This window comes from Enhydra lutris, unplaced genomic scaffold, assembly GCF_002288905.1.
Source record: "Enhydra lutris kenyoni isolate GAN:26980312 unplaced genomic scaffold, ASM228890v2 scaffoldscaffold54, whole genome shotgun sequence".
Taxonomy (NCBI): Eukaryota; Metazoa; Chordata; class Mammalia; order Carnivora; family Mustelidae; genus Enhydra; species Enhydra lutris.
Genome location: NW_019154138.1, coordinates 2315514 through 2339108, shown reverse-complemented (window position 1 = coordinate 2339108; position 23595 = coordinate 2315514).

The following is a 23595-nucleotide window of genomic DNA, read 5'->3' as shown; positions in this document are numbered from 1 at the left end:
ATGTATATTTACTGACCTACTCACTGAATGTGGAAAGTAGAACAATGGCCCCTAAAAGATATTCAGTCATCCTTGTCCCCAGAGGCTGTGACCATATGGCAAAGGGGACTTAAATTGGTACATGGAATTAAGGTTGGTTATCAGCTGACTGTAAGATTATTCTGGGTTATGCAGGTGGGCCCAATGTAATCACAGGTGTCCTTAAAAGTGGAACAGGGAGTCAGAGAGAGAGATGTGACTGTGGAACATCAGAGTGATCCAATGCTTGAAGGACTTGACCCCCCATTACTGGCTTTGAAGATAGAGGAAGAGGCCTCAAGTTGAGGACCTGGGGAGGCCTGCAGAAGCAAAAAAAAACAAAGAAGCAAATTCTACCCTAGAGTCTCCAAAAGAAATACGGTCCTGTAGACGTCTTGGTTTTAGCCCAGTGAGAAAAAGTATCAGATTTTTTTTTTTTTAAGATTTTATTTATTTATTTGACAGACAGAGATCACAAGTAGGCGGAGAGGCAGGCAGAGAGAGAGGGGGAAGTAGGCTCCCCGCTGAGCAGAGAGCCCGATGTGCAGCTTGATCCCAGGACTCCAGGATCATGACCTGAGCCAAAGGCAGTTGCTTAACCAACTGAGCCACCCAGGTGCTCCCATTTTTGCTACTTGAAAAGTAAATGTTTCCAATAGAGAAATGGGAATGACAAACCAAAAACAAAGGAAATTAATACAAAGCCATATTTTCATTACCCAATGATAATATCCATTAGTAACAGATTTCTTTACAATTTTTCACCTTTTTCTTTATATTTATTTATTTATTTATTTTAAAGATTTTATTTATTTATTTGACAGAGAGAGAGATTACAAGTAGGCAGAGAGGCAGGGCAGAGAGAGAGGGGAAGCAGGCTCCCTGCAGAGCAGAGAGCCCAATGCGGGGCTTGATCCCAGGACTCTGGGATCATGACCTGGGACAAAGGCAGAGGCTTTAACCCACTGAGCCACCCAGGCGCCCCTAAAATTAATTTTTTAAAAAAAGATTTATTTATTTATTTGACGGACAGAGATCAAGTAGTCAGAGAGGCAGGCAGAGAGAGAGGAGGAAGCAGTCTCCCCGCTGAGCAGAGAGCCTGATGCGGGGCTCCATCTCAGGACTCTGGGATCATGACCTGAGCTGAAGGCAGAGGCTTTAACCCACTGAGCCACCCAGGCACCCCCCAGACTTTTAATCTTCAGAACTGCAAGAATTTGTGTTGTTTTAAGCACTAAATTTATGGTACTTGTTACAAAAGCAAAGGAAACTGACACACTGAACTTCATCATCATTATTTGTCTCCCTTCATCTAGGTAGTAGAAAGTTACACCCAGCCAATTCAAGATTTCCTTTCCCCCCAGGATTGTTGCTACATGCTAGGGGCAGGGTTAATGGGTGCCAAGAGATTAGAGTGGGGTATCTGGTCCTTGGTTGTCATCGATCCACGCTGGTGTCCTCTAAAGAAGTATATTGTATTGACTGATTCTCACCCGTGACTGTGTCATCCTTCACTCCTGACTTTAGGGCCTCTCCCAGCCTGGCTTCTGCTGTTAAGTACTTGTGTGTTACTCTCAAAGTAGGGAGGAATGGCTGCTCTCCAACCTCACTCTGAAAACCCAAGAAATGCTGGGCAGCTGGGTCTGCCCTTTCTGTCTAGATGTGCCCTGTGGCTTTCACCTCTACTGCTCCTTCTCTATGCTGGGTATTAGAGAATTCCTAGTGGGAGGCTCCAAGAAAGGGAGATGGTGTCTCTGTCTCAGATTTCCTAGGGTGGAAGAGCTCTTCTTAAGAAGACACCAGCTTCTATCCCCCTTTATTCCCATCCAATTCTCTCTCTCTCACCCAGGCTAGAGAAGTTTTTGTTTTGTTTTGTTTTGTTTTTTAAGATTTTATTTATTTACTTGACAGACAGAGATCACAGGTAGGCAGAGAGGCAGGCAGAGAGAGGAAGGGAAGCAGGCTCCCTGCTGAGCAGAGAGCCCAATGCGGGGCTCGATCCCAGGACCCTGGGATCATGACCTGAGCCGAAGGCAGAGGCTTTAACCCACTGAGCCACCCAGGCGCCCCCAGGCTAGAGAAGTTTTATATCTTTGGGGGTAGCGAAATCTGCCAGGAACTACCAAATATTCTTTTAAATCTGTTTTAAGCCTGCACCTTGCTTATAAATCAGATTCCTTTGCTCATTGATTCCAATGGGACACCCCTCTCTTGAAGACTACTGGATAGTCCATGGCTTCCTGCCCAGTGGGGAGGGCTATGAGATAACAGGAAATATCTAGGAAGGGGAAACCTTGATTAAGAAATACCTCCAGATATTTTCCCTATCAGCAGTGCTATCGATCAGTCACTGTCACATTTGCAAGAAAGCAGTCCTGACCGCCATGGTTATGACTGGGATGGGATGCAGAGGACCAGAGAAGTATGGGGTGGCTGGGTGTGAGAAAAATCTGTGGCAGAGTCATCAGGAAAACCAGACTGTCCAGTCTGGAATGTGAATCAGGAATTGGGGAGTGGCCCAGTTGGCTGCTAGTGATTAGGGAGGCAAGAGGAGCCACAAAGAGAAGCAGAGACACTGATGATCACAGCAGGGAAGAATAATGGGATGGTCCACAGTGTCTCTTGTAAGGGAAGAGCCTGCAACACCAGGTCCCTGAAAGCTTGTTGGCCCAAAGCGCCGACAGCAGCCTTTTCTGGATGCCAAGAGATCCCTATTCTCCTCAGGCTCAGGTGGCCGTACAACCATCCTATTACTTGAGGCAGCTAAATGGAGCTCTAACACTACATTTCATCTTATTGATTCCAAAGACCTTGTGTCCCCCAAAATTCATACATCAAAGTCCTAACCCCCAGTACCTCAGAATTTGACCTTATTTGGGTGTAAGAGGTGATTCAGGTTCAGTGAGATCATGGGGTTGGGCCCTCCTCCAACGTGACTGGTGTCCTTATAAGAAGAAGATGTCTCTCTGGACGTAGCTGGGTGCAGAATGTCCAGAGAGAAGACCATGTGAAGACGGATGGCATCCACAAGCCAAGGGGAGAGGCCCTGGAGGAAACCAACCCTGCCGACCCTTTGAGCTCCTAGACTTCTAGCCTCCAGAACTGTGAGAAAATGCTTTTCTCTTGTTTAAGCCGACTGGTCTGAGGTACTTTGAATGCAGCCCTAGCAAACTAATGCAGGCCTTAAAACCCTTTTTCCTATGCACGCTGTTGAGGGAGAACGGCTTTGAAGGGCAACAGGAATTTTCTTTCTTTTTATTTTTCATTTTTGCCTGCTCCTGGGAGTTACTTTGGAAAACACCCCTCCCTCCCTCCTAGATGGAAAATGGTGGTGTGTCTCCCAGCCTACCCCTCCCCCATTCTTCTTTATGCTTCAGTTTCCTGATTGGATTTCTAACCCCAAAAACGTTTGATATCTTTATCTTGCAAGACCAATCAAAGCTTTTGGTGGGGGAGAAAAACACGTCTCCAAACCGTATCCAGAGGTTTCTTTCATGCTCTGAATTCAGATCCTCCTCAGCCACAAACCTGGTGTCATGACCTCTCCAGATATTTCTGGGGTACAAAATCCTTCCCACTGCCTCTAGAGCAGTGTTCCAGAAGTATCAAACCTTTATCGCTCGGTGCTCACAGGAAGATGTTAGGTGGTATGCAGAGAGACGTTTTCCACGCTGATGGTTATGCATTTATTTTCATGCATGGTAGGAAAAAAGAAAGCTTTTTGATTTCAGGTACTGTTGTTTACGTGGAGGCTAACACAGGTGTTCAGATGTACTAAGTACTACTGACACAAAGGATATGGCAAAAATCAGACATAAGAACGGCGGAAGCTTGGGGGAGTAGGACTGTCACAGGCAAGCCAGGGCAGCATTGATGGCTGAGACAGCAGAGGGGGATGGACCACAGGCTTGGGAACAGGTGGCTTGGGAGGCGGCAGGCGTGGAGGGGCAGGAGAGGTTTCCTGTCTGCCCCCAGGTCTCCGTTCCTCCCTCTCTGTGATTGCCCCCAGATAACCTGACCTCTCGTGTCTGGGTGGCAAGGCTCCAACACACATGGAACGTTGCCAGGGAAGCCAGAAAGGCCCTGGGGAATCCGTGCTGCTCTGGGGGCTTCTGCTTCTGAATGCGTATGTGTTTCTGAGGCAGGACGGGGCTTCATTCTTCCCAAACTCCCTGGTCTTGTCAGAGGCTAACAACCTCAGCTGTGAAATGAATTTGACTCCCTCTGTTTATGCATGAGACAAACTCAAGCCCTTTACCTGAGCCCAGCCACTCAGCAGCACCCCTGCAGGGAACACAACTGTCACAGACAACGACAGAACACACCCCGCTGAGAAGCCAAAGGTGGTATCCCAGTGAGGGCATGGAGGAGAGGAGGCAAAGACGCAGGGGGTACCTGCAAATGGTCAGTCTGTGCGGCACGGACATTCAGGTAAGCGTGGAGGCCTGTGTCCCCAAGCACAGGGTGACACACCAGCAGCCAGTTAGGGTGCGGCTACCTCTCCCTGTGCAGCTGAAAGATCACTTAGCTGCAAATAGTTAGGACTCCCTCATTTGACTGAGTTTTAGCTTGTTAGTTCTAAGGAGCTGTTAAAAAATTGAGTATTATGGGAAAGCATGCAACTGTGTGGGCCTTTTCTGATGTAACTGTACATCTCTGGCTATATTCATCCAATGGCATTTAAGGCTCATTAAATTTTGAATCCTGTGTCACCTGCTTTCGGCTCAAAATAGTTCTCCGTGTGCCTTTTGTCTCTCAACTCCATTTTAATGGAAATTGTTTCCATTCACCTCTCTGTTCCCTTCTTCCTGCTAGAGACACCCGAGCTTTAATAATCTCCAATGCCGAATTATTCACTCTGTGACCCTGTCATTTGGAGAATACATTGGACCCTGGCGGATGTAAACAGCTGATGGTAAAAAAATGTGGGGGTTGCTAGTAGAATGTTCCTTCTCCTCCTCCTCCTCCCTGTTCCGGCCATCCACAGGGATGCCCCAGCACCTGCTCACCGACAATGTTGCCACTACGGGTAGCTTTGTCAGAAGGTGGGTCATGTCTCCTGTCTCAGCACCGGAAAGTTTCTGGGTCTAACACAGGAGGAGCACACACCCCATCTAAAGGCAGCAGCCATTAGTCATAATAAATAAATCTCACATAGCCCTTGATAAGTGCAAGGTACCATTCTGAGTGCTTATAACTGGATGACTTAGGGAACTGTCCCCCTTTGGTGTAGATGAAGTGACGGAAGCACAGAGAAATTAAGTGAATTGTCTGAAGTCACACAGCAATTAAGCTCTGGATTTGAACCCAGACTATCGAAGCCAGAAGCCATACTTGTAGCCTATTCCCTATACCTGCCACTACACCTCTCCAACTGATGATTTCCACCTAATATCAGACAAGAATTGCATGTTTTTGTATTTTTTCTGAGAATCCAGAAATCTGATTTCATTTACATGAAATGTCTCAATTTTTTAAAATCGGCAAGAAAAAAATCATTTTTTTTAAAACTCTTCAAGGGCCAAGCAAAATGCATCTATGACCAGGAACTGGTGTGTATGCTACCTGTGTGAGACCTCTGGTCTAAATGAACTTTTTTCGCCCCCCCCCAGTGGAAAGGTGCTATAAAACACTATTTATATTATTCTAAAATGTTCTTACAGTATTTCTTTCTCTCTCTCTCTTTTTTTTTTATTATGTTATGTTAGTCACCATACAGTACCTCATTAGTTTTTGAACTCTTCAAAGAGAACCAAACAGCCATCAAATTCAAACCTGTCTGCTCCCACAAGAAACTTTCTTCCCTTGGAGCTGACAGAGAGCCCAAAGAGAGGGCGGATCCCAGGGCCGGAAAATCGGAAATTCACTGTGCCTCACAGAGCAGCCGGCTTCTCCAGTCATGACTGCTACGCTGCTCGAAAGAAGGGTTCAGGGAACCTGCCTTTGTGATTGGTTGACACCTGCACAACGTTCAGTCGATGCAGCAAGTGTAGCAACCAGCCCCAGAAATGTCAGCTCTCATTAGCCGGCATATAAATCTGCCTCCCTGAGAAGTGGGATGAGAGAACCACAGAGAAAAGGCCAGGAAGCAGGAACATATGTTGATCACACAAAGAGAAGCTCCGACAATGGGCGTCTTCCTCCACAGCCCAGGCACCTGGAACAGGAAGGCTTTGTTTTGCCTCAGCCCTTGGTGCCCCCGTAACAGGAGGCTGGGCAAATGTGTTCCACCATCCGTGGTGGGAGGTTCTGCTAAGTGTTTGCTGACACAGCTGAACAGTCGTAAAATGTCATAAAGAGTAAATGACTTGATAATGCAAACCAGTAATTACCATGTGGTACATGTTCATGCTATTTACATATTTTAACATCCTGGTATTAACCTGCCTTTCCAAATAGTACATAAATGCTCTAGGCTTCGTGTAATTCATTCCCAGCAGCCACAAATAGGCATCTCTAGAAAGAAGTGACCCTTCCCCTTCCTCTTTCCTTATTTTGGATCTGCATTCCTGGAGGCCCACCTGGCCGTGATGAAGTTTAGAATATAGGTGAGGTCCAGTGGGGTGGACTCCAGAGCCCACAACTGAGAAAGAATTCTTGAGATATCTTTGGTGCAACGGGGACAGGACCTGTGGGCAGGAAGAGTGGCTGCTCAGGGTTGTAAGGGGTGGCTGGTTATATACTAAGGGGTTGGGGACTAAGGAAAAAGGGAGGTTTCAAAAGAACTTTCATATGCTAAAGAGGGCCTACAAGATACCAGAGGCCTTGAGGCCTTGCCATTGTCAGGTTAAGGTTGTTTTGCCCCTCTAGCAAGGTATTAACATAAGATGGGAAATTCCCGGGAGAATGTCTTACGTGTCCCACCCAGGAGTGAAGGGTGAGGGGGGGGGGTTGCAGGGTGTCAGCCTGTGCTGTCCTCAGCTGGCCTTCTGGTCCCTCATCAGCGGGAATGTGGCCAGTGGAATGCGGGTGTGGATACCACTGGAGGAAACTCAGGAGAAGCTCTGCCTTTTGCAAGACATCTTACTGCTCGCGGTCTGAAGGGCCGGGAGGTAATCCGCATGCTGATACATGGGTAAAAACAGATCTCCAAAAAAAAAAAAAAAAAAGAATCCATGATTTGTAGTTTGCCGGTTTCCATGGAGTAAACACTTCCACCATGGTCAGTTTCAAGCTTCCAACACAGAACACGGAGCTGGGAAGAGATGCACATGTTCTGCTCTGGGGAGCCAAGCTTCCTCTAGAACACTGTTAGCTGGAGGTCATGGGCCTGGTATCTAATTGGCCTCAGCCCCTCCCTGCATGCAGATGAATATGATGTGACCATAGGTATAGAATTATGCTCCATTCCGTATATTTCCTAAGATGCCAAGCCCCACATCTCTTATTGTGCAAAAGAACTTTAGTTGGGGAGCTGGTAGGAAATCACATTCCAGACCTGGAGTGGGAAGGAATATCTGCAGGGGGACTCAGCAATCTGACCTCAGCCTCGAGGGCTGGAACTCACCACCTCTTATTCTCAACTCAATGCTCTTTGCACTAGAGCCTTTCTTCTGTGCATCCTGATTGCTCCCCAGTAGACATAGCCGTCCCTTGTGCCTCACCGGGTCTCCTCCCTCACTGGGCCCTGTGTGTGCGTGTGTGTGTGTGTGTGTGTGTGTGTGTGTGTGCATACTGGAACACGGGGCCTGGCAGGCTCCCAGAGCCCTGCATGGTGATGATGGTTGCCAGGTAACAAGAAGGCATCATGGCGGGGAGCCATCCTTGACAGTTACAGGTAAATGGGTGCCGCAGGGAATAGAGTCGCCCTGGAGGAAGAAAATTGGCAATGTCTGGTGTGAGGGTCTTGAGTCAGAAATGGGGTATACAACCCAAGGAGGGGGGCCTGGGGAGACATTGTGGCTAAAACAGACCTTGAAGAGGAGCTGGTTCATGCCCATGTGTACTCAGAAGGGAAACTGAGACCTGAAGCTAGGAAAGGACTTGCCCAAGCTCACACCATTCGTTGGTGTCAGAACTAGGGCAACTGGCAGTGGATGACGCAGGATGTGAGGCTCCCACTGAACATCACTGAACAGGAAAGAAGCCTCATATGACAAACCAGCCCCAAACACCAAGTGCTGGAAGTTGAACAGTAACATCCATGGCTGCATGTCTGGAATGAGTTCTGCAGTGCTGTCCCTGTGCACCGAGGAGCCTTTCCAGCCCTTCCCACGCCAGCCCCCAGGGGAGGGGAGAGAGCCAGGAAGCAGCAAGATGGTGGAGAAGAAATGATGCTCACGTCACGGTGTTGGGGTGGGAGAAGTTCCGAGGGGTCACTCGGCTGAACAGATGGCCAGCAGATATTGGTTTCAACCCTCACATGGTTGAGTAAATAATGTTTAAATTTTTCTTGCCAGCCTGGGGAGCCGAGCAGATCACACCGAGTGGAGGTACCTCCACCTCCTGCCCGCATCATCTGCTCTTCCCGGGGTTTTCATTTCCTACCCTGTTTGTGCTTTAGAGCATGGCTGGCTGGTCAGGAAGCCTGTGCCCTTGGAGGCAGGCGTATGTGTGCAGGAAGAGAGAGGGAGGAGGTGGAACAGGGCAGGGGGGCACGGGCAGCCTGGCATTTGATTACAGCATGTGCCTGGATAGCACCTGTCAGGTTAAATCACAGTCAAGGGCATCACAGGCGAATTGCCTGAGGGTGGGGGAATTGGTTGTATCTTAATTCTTGATAACAAAGAACCTCACAAGACAAAACCAAAGGGGTACCCTTGATCTGCCTGCCAGTAGGGTGGTTTCTCCATCCACCGATCAAAGAGCTGGATCTGGTGAAACTTCCAGGCGAGACTCCTGTGTTCTGACCCTGACTCAGCCACTCACTGGTCTTAGGCATTTCTCTTAATTCCTCGGAGCCTTGGTTTCTCTCTGCGTCCAATGAGGATGTTGGCATTGGCCCGGACTATCTTCAGGGGGAAGACATGATTGAATGAATGACATGTGCAAGAATTAAGAGGAAGAAGGGAGACGCACAAGATGGATTAGGCCAAAGAGTCTCTGGTACAGCAAAAACAGATTCACTCAACCAACATTTCTAGCCCCAACTTGATCAGGCCTTAGAACACAGAAATGAAGAAGGCACAGCCCCATGCCCAAGGAGTTCACCTCTGAGTGGGGAGACAGTTAAAGGGGTGGAGGCCGAGAAAATTAAGGCCATCTCACCTCAAGTTTAGCTGATGTGGGAAACAGAGGCAGAAGAAAATCATTAAAATTTCTCACCTACTGACAAGCCCTTGAAACAGACAGAGTGGCTTTCCCCTGGGGACTCAACTGCCCTCACCTTGAGGTTTTGCTAAGGACAGTCCTAGCCTGAGCGACCCCCTACCCCAACAGGTCCGACCAGGATCCTGTAAGTCTACTTTAGGAAACTTTATCTCTAAACCTCCAAGATAGTGTCGAGAATCATTCCCAAGCATATGGCCCACTGATATACATCTAAAGGGTCTCACAAGAAGATTTTTATTATTGGTAATAAATAACCTTTCTCCCAACAATAGCTAGCCCCTCAAGGTCCTGGAGACCTTGCTTCCAAAAATTCTTGGAGACTTACATCATCCATAATCCCCTTTGTCCTCACCCACCGCTGAGTCTACCCCTACTCTGCCTTTAAAAACTCTGACTGTAATCTGGTTCGGGGTCCAAGTCCCTACTCCGCTGTGTCAGGTATATTTGGGCCTAAGCTTAAGATTGTCAAATAAACCCTCATGTGATTGCATCGGGCGCTTGGCTCCTTGGTGGTCTCTCAGACACAAAAACTCGGGCATAACAAAGGAACAAAAAAAGCACAAGAGTCATACTGCCCAAGCTCACATTTCTGTTTGTCACCAACATGTTGTGTAACCTAGGACTGGTAATCTCTGTGCCTCAGCTCCCTCATCTATATAATGGGCATCATGATAGTAGCTACCTCACTGAGCTGTCTGAGGACAACAGAAACATAAGCAAAGCCAGTAACAAGGTGCTCTGACCCATGGCAAAGGCTCAACAAATGTCAGCTCTTGTTATTACCAAGTTTTATGGCAGTGATAGCTCGTGATACTGGGAAGCACAAGGAGAAATGTCACCCCGGCCTTGGTAGGGGGATGGTCAGAGAGGGCTTGTGGAAGACTCAGCTGAATCTTAAAGAGCAAGCTAAGGGTCATCCAGGAAAAAAGCAAGTTCATTCAACAAATACTATGGAGCAAGGACTTTGGCAAGAGTGGAGAGCAAGACAGACAGGGTCTCTGTGTTTTTGTATCTCTCATTCTGGATCTGGGGCCAGTAAACTGGTAAGGGTCAGACAGTAAATGTATCAGGCTTATGGTCCTTACAGTTTCTGCCACAACCACTCATCTCTGCTGTTGTCACAGCTGTGAAAGCAGCCACAGACAATACAGAAATGAATGGGTATGGCTGTGCATTCATAAAACTTTAATTTTGAGGATGTTAACTAGATTTAATGTGGTGATCATTTCACAATGTATACAAATACCAAATCATTATGCCATACACCTGAAACTAATATAATGTTATATATCAATTATATCTCAGTAAAAACCTTCAATTTTGAGCACTGAAATTTGAATTTCATATCATTTTCACACCATGCCAATATTACTTTTCTTTTTTACCTCCAAACATTTAAAAATATAAAAAAACATTCTTATATTCTGGGCCATACCAAAAATAGCTTATTTAACCCATGGGCCATAGTTTTCAGAGTCTCGTTTTAAAGTAACAACAGACACAGAATCAATAGAAATATGAAAATATTGGGTAGCACTAAGGAGATAATTACTCCTAATACTATGAGGCAACCATGAGGAAGAAGGTTCTGATTTAGTTCGAGCGGAAGGCTCTATGAGGAGTTGAAATTCAGGATGAAATCAGAATGATCAGATAAAACCAAATATTCCTAAGTCTGGACCAAAGAAGGATCCGCTCAAAGGCAGGCTCAAATACTTGACATGTTGAGAGCAGAGACAGCCAGGATGTACCTGGAGCATAGGAGTTGTAAGCAAGAGGGAGGAATTGGCTGGAAAAGAGAAGGAAGATCCAGAAAAATAGAGAGTGAAAGCTGGAGTTTATAAGGAACCTACCTGTGATTAATTTAGTATCTGTGGAACTGGCCTTGGTTAGACTGAAGGAAAATATTTGAAAAGGGATTCACTATGTAAATAACTTTTGTGATTTCTTTTTATAGCCGGGCAAAAGAGGGAAAGTATGAAATAATGCTGAAATGCTCAGCATTGGTCATTATTGTCTATGGGCTCTAAGGAGTCTATTTCTCCCACTGAGGATGGGGTCAGAGTGAGTTCTGCAGGAGCTCCAGGCAAGGACCCTGAGTGGCTTCCCATGTGTACATAAGTCGTTCCCCACAGTGGAGTGGAAATGATGGACTGAGCGTCCATGCATCGGGTTTTGCTAATGCCTGCCTTAGCTCTCGGGTGGTGTCACCAAAATACTGTGACGAGATTGATTTAGTCAAAAAGTCAACTTCCAAGATGGGGGTGGGGGAGAGAGTTCTGGCATCTGGTGCTCTTCGTAATGGTATGGGTCTTGGCCCCCTTCCCCATTGGTCCCCTCTCACTGACCTTGCTGTTCTGGTGGAAAAGAGAATTAAATGTCTTAGAAGGAATTTTTATTAAAAAACAACAACAACAACACCTGTCAAAAGAGGCTTTTCTACATATCGGTGGGTTGAAGGTCAGAAAGAGGGATATCTCCATGCTTGGGCAGTTGTACCAGACGAATCTTTAATTTCGGAGTGTTGGGAATCTGGAGCGCCACCTCTCCTCACATGCACGCACACGCATGCCCACAGGAAAACTCAAGCGCATGGGCGACTCCTGCGATCCCGCACTAAGTGGTTTGTAAGCCATCCCCAGTTTAACTTGAGCTTCCGCAGTTAAATAAGTACCTTTTTTTTTTTCCATTCCACAGCTGTTGCCATCTGCCTAATTTCAATCAATTAACTTTTGCTTAAAAACATTAAGTTTCTTAATGCTGTAACACTGGGCCAATTGTACAGTAAATCCTGAGTGTGAAGGTGACATATCACTCACACTGGCCTTCCTGCGGAACAAAGCCACCATCAGAACAATGTCCTTGCAGGAACTGCAGGCTTCATAGGTGGTGCGGGTACCCCGGAGCCTGGGATGCCTCGCCCCCACCCGACGGGTCACCTGGCCGCATGGCGTCCCTTTCGGGAGCCAGAGCAGGGGCTTGCAGGGAATTGCTACACAGGCAGAGTGGGCTTTTCCATGGACAGATATTGCAAGGCTGATTTAGAGACCAAGCATCAGAAAGACAAAGGGAAACATGAGAGCTTGAGCAGAAGGTAGGGAAGGGAAGTGGGATGGACCATTAAAAGCCTGAGAAGAAGAGGGGAGGCCTTTCTGCAGCGGGAGCCCCCTCAGCCCGCCTGTCTCCACCTCTTGGGCCTGACTGCCTCTAATCAGTCTGTAACGCGACCTGATCCCGAACTTGGGGGAAACACAAGGTTTTCTTTTAACTTTCAAAAAATGAGCAGAAGACATGAACAGACACTTCTCCAAAGAAGACATACAAATGGCTAACAGACACATGAAAAATGTTCATTATCATTAACCATCAGGGAGATTCAAATCAAAACCACATTGAGATACCACCTTACACCAGTTAGAATGGCCAAAATTAACAAGACAGTAAACAACAAGTGTTGGAGAGGATGTGGAGAAAGAGGAACCCTCTTACACTCTTGGTGGGAATGCAAGTTGGTGCAGCCACTTTGGAAAACAGTGTGGAGATTCCTTTAGAAATGAAAAACAGAGCTACCTTATGACCCTGCAATTGCACTACTGGGTACTTACCCCAAAGATGCAGATGGAATGAACAGAAGGGCCATATGTACTCCAATGTTCATAGCAGCAGTGGCCACAGTCGCCAAAATGTGGAAAGAGCCAAGATGCCCTTCAATAGACGAATGGATAAAGAAGATTTGGTCCATATATACAATAGAGTATTATGCCTCCATCAGAAAGGATGACTACCCAACTTTTGTATCAACATGGATGGGACTGGAGGACATTATGCTGAGTGAAATAAGTTAAGCAGAGAGAGTCAATTCTCATATGGTTTCAGTTACTTGTGGAGCCTAAGGAATAACATGGAGGACATTAGGAGAAGAAAAGGAAAAGTGAATTGGGGTAAATTGGAGGGGGAGACGAAGCATGAGAGACTGTGGACTCTCAGAAACAAACTGAGGGTTTTGGAGGGGAGGGAAGTGGGGAGATGGGGGAGCCTGGTGGTGGGTATTATGGAGGGCACATATTGCATGGAGCACTGGGTGTGGTGCATAAACAATGAATCTTAGAACACTGAAAAAAAAATTAACTTAAGATATTAAAGAAAAAAAAAAAAACCCTTGTGGGGCGCCTGGGTGGCTCAGGTGGTTGAGTGTTTACCTTCGGGTTCAGATCATCATTTCCAGTCTGGGGACTGAGCCCCATGTCAGACTCTGTTCAGCAGACAGTCTGTTTCTCTCTCTCATTCTGTCTCTCTCTCTCTGCACTCTCTATCAAGTAAATAAATAAAATATTTTAAAAAATAAAAAATAAATAAACACCAGCCCTGCCCATCTCCCAGCCTTGCCCCGATCTCTCACTTTCTCTGCTCTGGCCACGCTGGCCTGAGAGATACTCCACCAACAGGCCCGGCAAAGCTTGTCTCAGCAGAACCTGTGCTGCTGTCCCTGTCTGCATATGCTTCTTACTCCAGAGAGAGCTGCCTCCTCCTCATCCCCACTTCTGCTTGTTCTCTAAGGAGCACAGCCCTGCCCCACGTCCAGCATTGTCTCCTCACTCCATTATTCGTGACTAAAATTCCACCCCCCCCATCTGCCCATTCGCTGTTGAATGCCCAGTGTGCAAAACCGCCCAGCACACAGTAGGTGCATAATAAATGCTTGACAAAGGCTAACATCTGAGCCTTCCATGGTAACCACAGTGCTTTCTGGCCTCATCCTTGAGGCTTCATTTCGGTCTTTACACTCTGATGGTAGCAGCTTTACCTTGCTCAAACACACGCTGCCCGGGCCTGTTGCTGAGCCTGCACTCCTGTTGTCCCTGCCCCGATTCCTGCATGAAATACCTCCCAACACACACACATACACACACACACACACACACACACACACACACACACATTCACGCTTACCTTTCTCCTGGAACATTTCCCTGACCACACCAACCTCCAGGAATCATTTTTTCCCCTGAGTTTGAGTACCATGGACTCTCCAACCCATCAGAATTACTTGGGAACCTCTGACTGGTCCAGACGCCAGCACCCTCTCGTAGAAACTCAGATTCAGGAAGCTCATTCTCTAAGTTATTTGGTGGTTCTGATTGTCAGTCAGTTTGGGGACTCTGGTCCAGAGGTTCTGCTTAGTCCGCAGCTCCTTTAGACTCTCCCAGTGAAACACTAAGTGGCTGGAAGTGCGTCGATGTTATTCACTCCCTTCTCAATATCTAGCCCATTCAAGCAAACAGTAAGTGCCCCATAAATGCCACTTAAGAAAATACAGGTTACAGAGAGCCAGGGGGAACCTCTTGAATGTGGAAGAGTGGAGTGCTGGACACTGTCAGGACACACACCCTGGCATTTTGAGTAGAATCCTGAGTCCTAGCGTGGGGTTGAGTCCTAGCGTGGACACTTACTCCCAGGGTGACTTCAGGCAACTGAGTTCATTCCTGAAGCTCTATTTCCTCCATCAAACAATGAGGATGATAGTAACCACTACCGCCTGGGGTTGTGGTGAGGACTTGATGCCATCTATCTTGGTACCACCTAGGAGATCACTTGGCATAGTGCCTGGCATGCAGTAAGTGCTCAATAAATGGTCACTAATGCAAAGTTTTGTCACTAAAGCAAGGTTTTTCCAAAGAGGGAGAGGGCTCTGACTCCCTCCTTGTGCATCCAGAGCTGACTTAGCAGCAACACAGGAAGCTATGTTGTTATTGTCCAGTTCGCCCACCCTACCATCCCCCACCCCTCTGATCCCAACTGTGGTTGGGGGTCTACTCGGGCAGCTGCAGAAGTGCACATCCTGCCTGTGTCCCCTCCCAGGCCTCCAATCCCACCCCACCTGCCAACCATGCCACATGGCCGCCCTCCCTTCCAGAGAAGACTGGGCGTGCAGCAGCCTCACAGCACACGCAGGGCTCACACATGCTCGCCTGGCCGCCCGGCACGCAGGCCTGTGTGCTGCCATGGCACGGTGCCCACTCCTGGGCACAGCTAGGCCAGTGCATGGCCTGGCAGATGGCAGCAGGGTGGGGGCTAGGAGAAGAGTGAGAGCTCCTGCTGGTGCTTTAGGTGAGGGTTGGGGTGGAGGTGTCGGCGGGGAAGGGAAGGAAGCTTGGTGGGCAGGCAAGAGATGCCGTAATGGCTTGTGTCTATGGAGCGGACTCCTGCACTGCAGTTCCTGGCTGGGTTTTCCCGGAGACCTGGCTCAATGCAGCCTTGGCCATGACATCAAGGCCATCGGCTGATGAAGGCTGCAGTTAAGGACAATTCTGGGACTGAGAGTCCAGGTATGTTATATCTCTCTGTTTCCAAGTCTGAAACCCATTCCTGTCCCAATTCAATTTCATCAAATCCAACAATGATTTAGGGAGTGTCTACTCCTGTTCCAGCCCTGAGAATTAGCCTGGTGTCCTGTCAGAGTGCTGGACAGAAGTAAGGGGGTATGAGGCTAGTGCTGCTGGACATGCCATGCCTCAGCCCCTCAGAGCCCTGGCTGATGCATCCAGGTGAGGGATGTGGAGGTTACAGTGATGGTTAAGTAAGATGCTGGATGTACATGGCCTTGACAAGTTGTTGGGTGCTGTAGAAATAGTGGGCTTAGCCACACATCCTTAAAGAGAGAAGTAGGAAAGACACGTGTCTGAGTGGCATTTCAGGGCTTGGGGGGGAAGGGTACACCATGTAGGTAGGACTTGGAGAGCTCAAAGGAAGGAGGAGAGAATTTTTACAGAGATTACTTAACAAAGTGGCCATGATCTTGGGCTCCAGAGTCAAACACACCTTTATCTTCAGTTCTGGCTCTGCCATGTGTCAACAAAGTCAGAAAGTTAACTAACTTCTCTGAATGTCACTGCCTTGATTTGAAAAATGGGAGCAGTTCTTACTCCTACAGTCCTGAGAATTTAATGACATCAGCAAGCACGGAGCCTGGGGCACAGTTTAGATGCTGTTTTTACTACTATTGTCAATCCAAGAGGACTACAGAAATTAAGAACTTACCTCCCTCAAGAAACCCTCTTAGTTTTTGACATATTCCTTTCAGCATAACCGATAGCCAAGGCTGGCTTGTATTTATGGAACATTACTCCATGCTAGGTGTTTCTAGAATTTCACTACTGCATCTAACCCTATCAATAACCATGACAAGTGGGTACACTATTATTCCCCTCTTACAGGTGGGAAAAATGGACCCCAAGTTATGTAACATACTCAAGACAACATTATTAGATTTTATCCATGGAGACTTTGTCACCTGACTTTAAGATTCTCCATCCTTAAATACCTCATTGCACTGCCCCCCAGGGAATGTTCCCAGGCATGCCTCACCCAACTCCTTGAAGCCAGCAGTGGAGCAAGTTTCTTTAGGGACCAGGCATTGGACAACCTATTGGGCATTTTGTCCCCAAGGACTTTGGAGGATACAGAGTATAGGCCAGTACTCCACCCCCCCCACCACCACACACACTTCCTGTGGCCTGCACACTCTGTGTGACCTGGCCCCTGCTAACCACTCTAGTCTCTATTCTTCACCCCGGTTCCTACCAGGTACTCCAGCCTCCATGCTATTGCTCAGACTCTCCAAGATCATTCCTAGACAGTTCATTCCAGCCACATGTCCTTGACTTGCTGTTGCTCCTACCTGGGATACTTCCTCTGGTCTTCACGAGGCTGCTCTGCATTCAGTTCTCAACCCATGTGTCAGTTCTTCAGGGATGTCTTCCCGGCCCCTCCCCACCCCACACCATGCCACTATGTCCCTCAGATCTTAAATGATCTTGCTGATCTGCAGATCTGAAATGATCTTGCTTTCTAGCTGTCTCTCCACTGGAGAGTATGAGCTCTTGAATGAGAGGAAGGTTCTTATTTACCTGTTGGCTGAGTGTGCTCTCCCCAGCACTCAGGGTAGTATGGGGTAGCAGGTGCTTGATGAACTCTTGTCAGCTGTCTGAAACACCCAAAGAATAAAGGACCCCAGGTAGGATGGGTGGGTATGATGTACCCTACTCTGGTCCAGCACAGGATCCCTCGGCTGAGCTCTGGGTCTGTTAGGCTACCTTCACTGCTTCCGCCTGTCTTCTCTGACACTGGAGCACAAAGTCTGGGTCACAGTGACCTGCTGAATGAGGAAGAGAAATGTGTCTGGCGGCAAGACCTTTTCAGATGCGAGTCATCACGGAATCACTACTATTTTTCACAGAAACTCCTCGGGCACACAGAACTCGGGGTCTGGAGCCCACAGGCAGTCAGGGCCACTGCCTGAGTCCCTGAGCCCTTCTCTCTGCCACCAGCTAAATGCTCCTACTTAAATACTATAGCAGAATCCTGGGGAAACTTTCTTCTGAAAGGCTTTTCTATCCAAATTATGGATACTCACCATAATGGAAGCAGAAGAGGAACAAGGGCTCTTTGGAGATGCTAAAGAGTCCTCAAGCCTAAAGATACAACTTGGGTGAGTGGGTGCCTCCTTTGGCACCTAGGTATTCCTGCCCCTGCACCGAGACTGTCTGGACTGGAATGGGTGTGGGCAGCTTTGAGGGCTTAAATAAATATACATACACACACACACACACACACACACATATATATGTGTGTGTGTGTATATATATATACATATATATGTGTGTATATATATATACATATATATATGTGTATATATATATGTATGTGTGTATGTATATACATATATATACATTTTGTTAATCATATCCTGAGATTCCAGACACTGCTGGCCTAGGTACAGGCACAGGAAAACCACACAGAAATCTAAATTATTTTACTTTGCTTTCCTGGTGATTCTCTGTTTCCTTTAATTCTCTTCCATCTGAGCTTCTCCTCTGCTATAGAATAACCCTGCTATAAAATATAGCTTCTAATTAGTAGCTGTGTGATCTTGAGCAAGTTACTTAACCTCTCTGTGCTTCAATTTCTTCACTGGGTGGAAATAGTAATAAAATACCTACCTCAAAGAATGGCAATAATTTAATGTGATAATGCATTTCAAGTACTTAGAACATTGCCTAACACAGAATAAGCACTTAATGAATTATTGTTGTTGTTGTTGTTGTTACTACTTTTAGTTAAGGAAATGATGTCTACTGTAATAAACCAATTCCCAAATCTCAGTAGTTTGACAAAGCAAAGGTTTGCCTCTTTCTCACACCGAAGTCCACTCCACAAGTGTCCTCTCCTCACAGATTCAGGGATCTAGCCTCTTTCCATAATGTGGCTACGACCTCAGAATCTAATTTATTCCACTGTTGAAAAGGGAAGGAAGATGGAAGCTCTCCCAAAGGACAGTTGGCAGAGTCCATTCTGGAAGTGCCATTACTCCCACCCACATTCCATTGGCTAGAATACAGTCACATGGTCTTGCTTCACTACAGAGGATGCTGGGAAATGTAGTCTAGCTGAGTACCCAGGGGAGGAGGAGTGGCTTGGTGGAGGACTGGTCTCTGCCGCAATTATTCTTTTTTATTATCATGCCATACGTCACTCAGAAACTATTCCAGAACAGAACTATTCCATGTGCACAGACAAATCTCCCATTTGCCCATTCTACCCCAATTTGACACTGCCCTATCTCTTTTCCCCACCTTCACTTCTTTCCAATATACACCAGTTCCAGCCAAACCATCAACCTACATACCTGAAGAGGATACAAAAAATGTGGATTGAGACGGGACTATAGGAAGCTTTTCACTGTGACTATATTTCATGGGCAAAAGTCATGCCAAGCTTATCTTTGCATTGCTACCTCCCATTACTGTTCTAGAAACATACTCAGTAGCCAAGAAATATTAATTTGTGGAATCAATATTTTCATAAAGACATTCTGAATTATTTGATAATTGATCTGGCCAGGGCATACATGATGATAAGTGGCACTGATCCTCAGCTTCAGCATAAGGGAGACATTTGGGAAGGGTGAGGACCATGGTGAACGGGCTGCTATTCAATGCTAGCTAACTGTGGCCATTGAGGAGCCAAACATTACCCAATCTTGTTATTTTGCTTTTAAAGTAAGAAAGGCAGAATTTTTATGTGCAGTCCCCTGGCTTTTACGTTTAATAATGTTTAAAACATAGGATACTCAAAATAACTTGCAAAAGTACAGTACGGAGAAAAACCCCACAGTGTGGGCCAAAGAGAACACATCTTCAGGCAATGCCAGCTGAAAGCTACTACTTGCAACGTCTGGTATAGACCATGATGACAGAGGCGGTTCAAGAAATGTCAGGAATTTCAGTGGGCCCAAATCGCTGTATATTAAAACAAACAAATTGTTTGTAAATTAAAACAAATTTTAAAAAAGGAATCTGTGGAGAAGACATATCTTGGCCCTTTGGTGATGACCCATTTGTGTATTCAGGTAAGGTTGCTGAATATTTCTTTTAGCTCCTTCAGATGTCAAGCTTTGGGATAAATCATTACTTTTTTTTTTTTTTCTCTCCAATTCATGGGCACTCTATTAGTCAAGGTTCTCCAGGGAAACAACCTGTATATGTATATACATATACAGAATATTTCTCTCTCTCTCTCTCTATATATATATATACATATTCATATATGGGTTCTGAAACAATAGGATGTATGTATATATATTGATTCTGTTTTCTGTTTCCCTGGAGAAACCTGAAACACACACACACACACACACACACACACACTCTTTCTCTAAACTGATTCTAAAGGTCTGAGAACCAGAAGGGCCAAGGGTGTATGTTGCAGTCCAAATTTTAGCAGGCTCAAGATCCAAGAAGAATGAACCAGTGCTTCAGTTCAATTCTGAAAGCAGGAAAAGACTCATGTCCCAGCTCAACCATCAGGCAGAAGGAGTTGCCTCTTTCTTAGCCTCTTGCTCTAGCCAGGTCTTCAGATGATTGGATGAAGGTCCCTCCTTCCCCCACACTGGGGAGGGCAATCTGCTTTACTCAGAAACCCCAGAGTAACAGTTAATCCAATGTCTGGACAACTCATCACCCAGTCAAACAGACATGTAAAATGAACCCTCAGAGGGATATGTCAAGGCTCCTACCTTATCCTCCTTCAATATGGAGGCAGTACAGTGCTGTCCAGTGCTCTGAGTTCTAATCTCTGTGACCCCAAGTCCAATTTCCAGTCCCCCTGCCTCCCATCGCTCATACCTTTGAAATAAGAGAGTTGAATTCCATGGCTCACAAGGTCTTTTCTACCCTAGCTATTCCTGCTGTAGTCTGCCATGTGGACTTGGAATCAAAGCAGACTACATTTACCAGACACATTGCTTGTGACTTTATTGAGTAATTTGTACAAAACCTCCAAGAATAATTTATTCACCCAGTGGTGTGAGACGAGGGGAAGAAAATCAATAGAACAGTGTCTCAGTCATTTTTTATTTTCTAAACCTCAAAGAGATTTTATTTCATTTCAGAATTCTTGCAGGCACTTTACCCTACCACACGTCTTTATGCTTAACTTTCAAGAATGCCTAAAGAGATTCATTTTAGGGACTGAAAACCCTGCCTTACCTGGAAACTGCTGGAGAGAACCCTGGGGAGCAGACTTTCCCAGGGCTTTTACTGACACTTGAGAGATTACTGGAGAAGGACAGGGAAGGGTTTAGACAGAAAGCAACATTCCCTATCTCTCAGACTCATCTTAAAGTCATTCTGGAAAGAAATTTAAAGGCTACTTGTTTCAAATTCAATTGCCACCTCTTAAACAGCTTAACATTGACACTCTCACTTCTCTTCCATCAATGTAATGTGTAAACTGACACTTTGCTTAAACAGACTTGCCGCACTGGCTGACTGTGAAGTATATCCATATATCTTTTGTTTTCTTTTCTGCACAAAGTGGAGAGCATCACCGAGCTGGGAGCTTTGAGAGCCTCTTGGTTTTCTGGCCCTAGCAGGTCAGATGAGAAGCAAAGTTGACAAGGGAAAGGCCTTGGATTAAGAAGATCTGGTCTAGTCCTAGTATCATCACTGACCAGGCTTCAATAGGAATAAGCTCTTCAGGCCTCATTTTTCTCATCTGTAAAATGGGAAACACACTATATACTTTATTCATGGAGTTGTGTGAGGATAACAAAAGCTACTATCTGTACTTGTCAGGTTTCTTGATTGCAAGCGACAGAAAACAACTCTGGTTACTTGAACAAAAGTAGATTCACTGGAAGCACAAAAGGGGTTCACAGAGTCCACATGATACTCCAAAAGCAGGACTGGATATGAACAAAACCAAGTCTCTCTCTCTCTCTTTTTTTAAGATTTTGTTTATTTGATAGAGAGAGACCCTGGGAGAGAGGGAACACAAGCAGGGGCAGTGGGAGAGGGAGAAGCAGGCTTCCTGCTGAGCAGGGAGCCCAATGTGGGGCTCGATCCCAGGACCCTGGGATCACGACCTGAGCCAAAGGCAGACCCTTAGCGACTGGACCACTCAGGTACCTCCAAAGCCAAGTCTCTTATGCCAGATACCACACCTGCTGAGTCTCAGCTCTAAATCTAACTTTCTGCATTCTGTTCCATACTGCTGGGACTTTCCAAACTACAGCCCTCCAGCTGAGTTCTGCCATAGAGGTTGCTAGAGGGAGATACCCCTGCCTTATATCTCAAATATCCCTGTCTCCTATAGGAACAACTGTCACGGATTGAGGGTCTACCCCATATCTAAAATGATATCATCCCAAGATCCTTAATCACTTCTACAAAGACCCTTTTCCCAAATAAGTTCACACTCCCAGGTTCTAGGAAAGCATATCAACCCACTGCAATGGGTGAACCACTCAACCCACAACAAAGGGTGATTGGCACCTTTCACTTTTGTGATTTGTTGCTCAGTCCTTCACCCTCATAATTAGGAAAGCAGTTAGTCTCTCCTCCTCAAGGCCTCTCCCAGTCATGGGTTTTCTACTGTAGACCACTCACCAATACACTGAAGAAAACTCATACCCAGATGCTGGTGAGCTGCTGCAATTCCTCCCCAGTCTAGATCCTTGTAGAGTCTTTCTTGGGGCAGGAACAACATATCACTCCTTCAATGCCAAGCTTGATTTATGGCCCCCTGTAATTGGACATGCAAAGGTACACCTCATTTTCTCTCCTACCACGACCTCCAGAGATCCAGGCAGCTCCAGGGACCCTGGGTAAGCCCTAGACCTATTTCTAACCATCTGTTAGAACCAGACCCACAGATCCCTACCTCTTAGGGATCTTCCCCTATGAGACAGGCAAGTCCCTCTCTTTACCCTCAAATCACCCAGGCTCTACTATGTAAGCGTCCTTCCACAGACCCTGGACCACAGCCTGTCCTCTTGAGGGAGGCACCCAAGTGAAACCAAGGTGTCTATACCTACTCTTTGAAGGACAGAGGAGATGACCTTCAAAAACTCCAAAGTGGGGCGCCTGGGTGGCTCAGTGGGTTAAGCCGCTGCCTTCGGCTCAGGTCATGATCTCAGGGTCCTGGGATCGAGTCCCGCATCGGGCTCTCTGCTCAGCAGGGAGCCTGCTTCCCTCTCTCTCTCTCTCTCTCTCTCTCTGCCTGCCTCTCTGTCTACTTGTGATCTCTCTCTGTCAAATAAATAAATAAAATCTTAAAAAAAAAAAAAAAAACTCCAAAGTGATGTTGTCTTGGCATAGAGGGAGAAAATCCCATAAGTTTAATCTCTGGCAAAACATATTTCTGGGGATTACACGTTATTATGTGAAAAAATCAAATTGCAAAATAGCGTAAAGAGTGTTGTCCCATTTCAAGTAGATAGATGTAGATCTTAAAAAGATATCCATTAAATTATTTACAGCAATTCTCTCCAGGTGATGAGATTATGGACTATTTTTGTTTTCATCATTTTCTTATCTACATTTTCTAAGTTTTCCCCAGTGAGCATGTATCATTTTTGTAATAACATTTTTAAGGTTATATAAAAGACAATACTAGCACCTTGCAGTCACGTAATGCTTTGCTATGTCTCACATCTCTAATCTAATTTCCTGTCTGTGAGGTCAGGAGGGCAGGTATTTTTATTCCAGTTTTGTAGATGGGGACTCTGAGGAACAGGGAGTGTGAGATATGACCTGCCCAAGGTCTGAGAGCAAAGCTGGGACCAGGACCCTGACAGGGCTGCCAGCTTTCAGTCCGGATGGCTTCACAAGCCACCTGTGCCTGTGGCAAGCCAGCTGTGGGTAGGCATTCTTTTTTTTTTTTTTTAATTTTATTTTTTATAAACATATAATATATTTTTATCCCCAGGGGTACAGGTCTGTGAATCGCCAGGTTTACACACTTCAC